Raw genomic sequence first — 6,336 nt, forward strand, 5'->3', positions numbered from 1 at the left:
CACGCCAGGACACCTCCTGCCCCCGTCGCATCCGTCCTCTCCTCGCCCTCTCCCTTCACCAGCAACCTCACCACGCCACTAGGACGCTCCCAGACATGCTCACCTGCCTGCACTAGCCCTGTCACCATCGTTCTCATCGACGTCGTCCACCGGGTACTGCCAGTACACGAGCATGCTGCCGACGCCACCGTCCCCCTTTTCCCCTGCAGTCAAGCGCATCGTGATCACCATGACACCTTGAACAGGACCGCACCCTCGCCAACGTCACTGAGACACTGTAGACTCGTCGTCGACGATGACCTGCCCGCACCCCTAGGCCACCTCGCGCCCCTATAAATAGAGCACGCTCTCGCCTCCATTCTCCACACCAGTCGCCTCCCCTCCTTCTCCCGAGCCTCCCTGACTACTCCCCCTCCTCGATTAAGCTCCTTCTCACCGGAATTTAGCCGGAGTTCGCCGGAGCCAGTAGCGGAAGCCGCCGTCGATTTCGTCCACCTCCGCCGCTCCCTCGACCCTCGCTGGACTCGCCGTCGTCGACCAGTTCGATTGCCCGCCTCGCCGAGCCTAGCCGGAGTGCCGGTAAGCCCCCAGCCACCCTCACCATCGCCGGCTAGGTTTAGCTCGCCGGACTTCTTCGTCGATGATGGAGACGAGCCTCGGTCGTCCGATCGTCTTTTAATCCTACGGCGCAGGTTGCATACCGTTTCGGGCTGGTTGAAATCTCGCTGACAGCAGGGACCCACCCTGTCAGGCAGCCCACTGCGCACCAGCGCGCTAGTTGGGCCGGCCCAACTCTTTTCCCTCTCGCTGGCCCATTTCTTTTCCCGTGCAGCCCATAAATTCAAACTCAGAATTATTTTTCTAAATCAAATTCAATACTGATACAAAATTCAAAATTCAAAATAGGAAAATCTACTGAACCAAATTTGACAAATTTTATATATTTGGAAAGCTCATGAAATGCTCTGTCAAACCCCACTGGCCCCAAATCCAAATTCATCTTAGATCATCTACACCAAAAATAACAAATCAGTAACTTTGCAGATTTCAAACAATTCTTAAAAATCAAGCATAAATGATTTTGAGTTGATTCCAACTCTCATAAATCACATTTCATATGGTCTATTTGATTATGTAAAAATATGGTATGGTTATTTTATATGATCATGAGCTAGAATGCAAACAATGGCTATGTAGTCATTTCTAGAACATTTAAATCTTTTCAAAATGTTGAAATTTAAACCTATGAGGTGTAGCACCTCATTTAAATCATCTTCTCAAGTAGTGTGAAGTAATGTGATGAACCTTGTTGCATGGTCTCATACTTGCTCACTTGAGGATCTTAAATCAAAGTAGTATTTAAATTGCATGAGATGATGAATCTCATTTAAATCTTTTTCCCAAATGATAAATGTGAAGTGTTGACCTTGGTCAACATGTGTTCATACCTTGTTATTTGAGGAGATTAAATCTTAACAAGATTCAGTGAGAGGAAATTATTTCTCCAAAGAACTAAATAGAAACCCTAATAGAATTTTCAATGAGGGAAAGTTATTTTACAAACACTAAAGAAGAAACCCTAGTATGATGTTGAGTGATGTTTGGGATGATGCTAGATCATCTTGTGTGAGCCATTAAGGCTAATTAAGTCTACTTAAGTATTGTTTGGTGATTGTACCTTGTATTTGTTTATAGACGCTAGTACCGAAGAGTACCAGGAGGAGGAGGTTTTCTACCAAGAAGAAGAAGAGAACTTTGATCACTACCCCAATCAAGGCAAGCTATACTCTTGCAAGTTACCCAAATGCAAAGCTCTACTAGAGCAAGGCATCATTACAATATTACTTTGTGTTAAGAATCCAATCCCAAGTTTTATTCCTACAAGCTTTACTTTGGTTTATCAAAGTTTATTTTGTGCATTGTTCACTTTTGTCTAGATATGAGGAATTACAAGAGCAACAAAGTTAACCTAGAGAACTACAATGTAGATAGCACCCCTCATGACTAGTTGCTAGTGCTAAAACTAAAATTGACTACTCTAGATGGGAACTTGTGAAAACCAATGACTTTGAAAACCTTGGAATGATGAGTCATTCTAAGGAAAGATTTTGAAGGTGAATATGACTTATGAATGACATGGTGAATTTTACAAAACTGATGGTTGGGTTCGGATGCGATACCATTCCGATTTCAAGTACCCCCACAATACCTGAATCTGGGTAAGGCTTAACTGGAAACTTATGTATTTTAGTATGGGTTCCCTCTGAACAAGCGTCATAGGGGTTATGCCGAGGCTGCCTCCATTGAAAGTGAAATGACGTGAAATGAGGTGAATGTCCTACCCAAGCCCTGTGCAGTTCCCAGGCTGATGGTTTGTCTTCACTGGGAGGTCAAGCTCATGGGGAGAGGTGCCTATACTAGGGTATGTAAATGAAAGGTTATGATTGGTAGTTCACGCACTGAGTGCGATAAATCAGGGCCAGTTACCCGTGACGGACTTTTGCAATTATTGTGTCACAAGTGTACGACCTCTGCAGAGTGTTAAACTATTTGAATAGCCGCGTCCGCGGTCATGGACAGTTGGAAAGGCCATACTGTTCCGTCATCAGAACTTTTCAAAAATGTGAATGGTGACTTGTGACTTGAGTTTGAAATATGACTTTGACTTTGAATCACAACAGAGTTGTGGGAATGACACTAATGTTCCCACTTGAGTTAAGTTAGGCAAATGAAGAGTCTTGTTTACTAAATGCTTATGAAATAAAACTGGCTTTATGCAAATGAACCTAGAGCTTAGAATTCCATTGATATAGTTGATAGTGCTTACATTAGTATTAGTTTGCGAGTACTTTAAAGTACTCATGGCTGTGTCCCTGGCTATTCAAATGGCCAGACTATGAAGATGAGCCCCAGTATCAGGATGAAGTACAGCAGGACATCTACGACAACTAGGACTACTCCTGACGTCAACAGTTGCCTGTGGAACAAATGGACCGCAACCGCTACTTCGCTTTCGCTATGTGTTTTGTAATAGGATCTCTAGATCCACTATGTTGTATTAAGACTGGATCATGTGATCCTTTGTTGTAAGACGATTATGTTATGTAATGAATGATGTTCCGTGATATTAATCTATTATGTCTCGCAAAAACAATATTCCTGGGATTGCGATGTACGGCATAATAGGCATCTGGACTTAAAAATCCGGGTGTTGACAAGTTGGTATCAGAGCCATTGTTTGACCTTAGGAGACCCTAGTTAGAATGGACGTCTGAAAAACTTAGTTTCAAAACAAATGAAGTAAATATTTATGAAAACTTATTCTCACTCTTATCCTTGAGATCTTTTCAAAATGAGAAATCCATGCTCTACGTTTCCTTGTAATCCTACATAAAATTTTGCACACTTGACCACTTCTCTAACTTACTCACCCTAATTCTTCATAGATGGAGTACAACTGTGAGTCCTACTAGCTTGGCCACGGAGGAAACCTAATGTTCGAGAAGGATTTGAAACAACTGGTTGAATATCTAGGACGCCCGTATCCCGAGTTCTTTGGAGTGCCACTCAATAATCAGTCAGGAAGACAACCTCAGTGGGTAGTTACTGCAGATCTGAGAGGAAAGCTAGGAGCCCCAATTTGGGAAGCCATCTGGTTTTCTGTAAGGGGAAACACTTGGAAGGAAGGAATAGCCAAAGCCATGCAGGAAGCACTTGCCCGTCTGTGTGGACAGAATGGGAACAAGATCAAGAATACTCGCTTCTTTCACTACCCAAGACAGGACCTCATGGGAAGGCCAATAACCATGCCATCGCACCCGGAGATGAACCACTATGTTGCATATCTGGATTTCATGCTGTACACGACCCGCAAGGAGTTGGACAACGCCCGCATCTTGCGCCAAGCACATTACCCATAAAGACGAAGAATCTACCATTCCGGATGAAGAGTAGTATCACTAGACCACTCTCGTAGGTGTGAGTTTGTATCAGGATCCCTTGTATCGTAGAACGAATAAATGGTTCTTAAAACCAACGGTGTGTTAGTTTTGTAATGTGTGATGTTTGGAATGAATGAAAAAGGGTTGTTGGTTTTTACCCCCTCAACACTACTCACGTTTTGAAACTTTTTGAACTTTGAACCAAACAAACCATAGAAATTTCCCTCTTATCTTATCATCTACCTCCATGTTCAGATGGCCCCTCCAACCCGCAACAGCAACCAAGATGCAGTGCTACAGATGCTACAAATGATGATGGCAGACCGAGAAGTCGAAAGAGCTGAGCGACAAGCCAACCTTGTCGTACTACAGTAGATAGCCCAGAACAACCAAGGACATGGACACCACGATCATCCTGGATCCAAGTTAAAGAACTTTCAGAACACCAACCCTCCTATTTTCAGCAAGACCGAAGAGCCACTAGATGCTGATGACTGGCTCCAGACAATGGAGAACAACTTGGAAGTTGCAGGAGTTGAAGCTGCTGAGAAAGTACTGTTTGCCACCCACTACCTGTCGGGACCTGCCAGAGCCTGGTGGACAAGTGCCCGTGCAATGAATGCGGGATAGATGATGACTTGGGAAGACATCAAACTCAAGTTCAGCAAATACCATGTGCCCCAGGGACTGATCAAGAAGATGAGAGACGAGTTCTGGGAACTCAAGCAAGGAAGGATGTCCGTGGTGGAATACCGCGACCGATTCCTCACTCTGTCAAGGTACGCCCCGGATGAGACCGACACCAATGAGAAGAGAAAGGAGAGATTTCTGAACGGACTGCATGATGAGATGCAGACTGTGTTAGTGAACATCCCGTTTGCTGACCTCGAAGCCCTGGTGGACTCTGCCATCCAGATGGAAGGGAAACTCAACCAAGCCAATGAGAACCGCAAGCGCCGTATGATGCACCAGACTGGGCCCAGCAATGCACAGAAGTACCGCAACAATTCATCGGGAGGATTTGCCCCAAGAAACAACAAGCCACCAGCTCAGACATACCACCCAAACTACCCCACCAATAATGGAGGACACTCGAAGCCCGGAGGCAACAACAACAACAACAACAACAACAACAGCAACAACAACAGCAACCACCCCAATGGTAGCAACAACAACCTCAATACTGCCCCCAGGACAGGAAGCAATGCCATCCCCGTCACCCCAAAGGACAAGTCAACGGTAACCTGCTATGAATGTGGAACTGTGGGTCACTACTCCAATGAGTGCCCCAAGAAACTAGCGAAGACAGCCCCCAATACCACTGCACCTGCCCAGCAACAGCGCCGCTTCGCAGCCAGAAGGAACCAGAACAACTGCAACGGACGTCTCTATGATACGTCTCCGACGTATCGATAATTTCTTATGTTCCATGCCACATTATTGATGTTATCTACATGTTTTATGCACACTTTATGTCATATTCGTGCATTTTCTGGAACTAACCTATTAACAAGATGCCGAAGTGCCAGTTGCTGTTTTCTGCTGTTTTTGGTTTCAGAAATCCTAGTAAGGAAATATTCTCGGAATTGGACGAAATCAAAGCCCAGGGGCCTATTTTCTCACGAAGCTTCCAGAAGTCCGAAGGAGAGACGAAGAGGGGCCACGGAGGGGCCACACTATAGGGCGGCGCGGCCCCCCCCCCTTGGCCGCGCGGCCCTGTGGTGTGGAGCCCCCGTGCCGCCTCTTGACCTGCCCTTTCGCCTATAAAAAGTCTCCGTGACGAAAACCCCAGTACCGAGAACCACGATACGGAAAACCTTCCAGAGACGCCGCCGCCGCCGATCCCATCTCGGGGGATCCAGGAGATCGCCTCCGGCACCCTGCCGGAGAGGGGAATCATCTCCCGGAGGACTCTACGCCGCCATGGTCGCCTCCGGTGTGATGTGTGAGTAGTCTACCCCTGGACTATGGGTCCATAGCAGTAGCTAGATGGTTGTCTTCTCCCCATTGTGCTATCATTGTCGGATCTTGTGAGCTGCCTAACATGATCAAGATCATCTATCTGTAATTCTATATGTTGCGTTTGTTGGGATCCGATGAATAGAGAATACTTGTTATGTTGATTATCAAAGTTATATCTATGTGTTGTTTATGATCTTGCATGCTCTCCGTTACTAGTAGATGCTCTGGCCAAGTAGATGCTTGTAACTCCAAGAGGGAGTACTTATGCTCGATAGTGGGTTCATGCCTGCATTAACACCTGGGACAGTGACAGAAAGTTCTAAGGTTGTGTTGTGCTGTTGCCACTAGGGATAAAACATTAGTGCTATGTTCAAGGATGTAGTCACTAGTTACATTACGCACCATACTTAATGCAATTGTCTGTTGTTAGCAA

This window comes from Lolium perenne, chromosome 1 (assembly GCF_019359855.2).
Source record: "Lolium perenne isolate Kyuss_39 chromosome 1, Kyuss_2.0, whole genome shotgun sequence".
Lineage (NCBI taxonomy): Eukaryota > Viridiplantae > Streptophyta > Magnoliopsida > Poales > Poaceae > Lolium > Lolium perenne.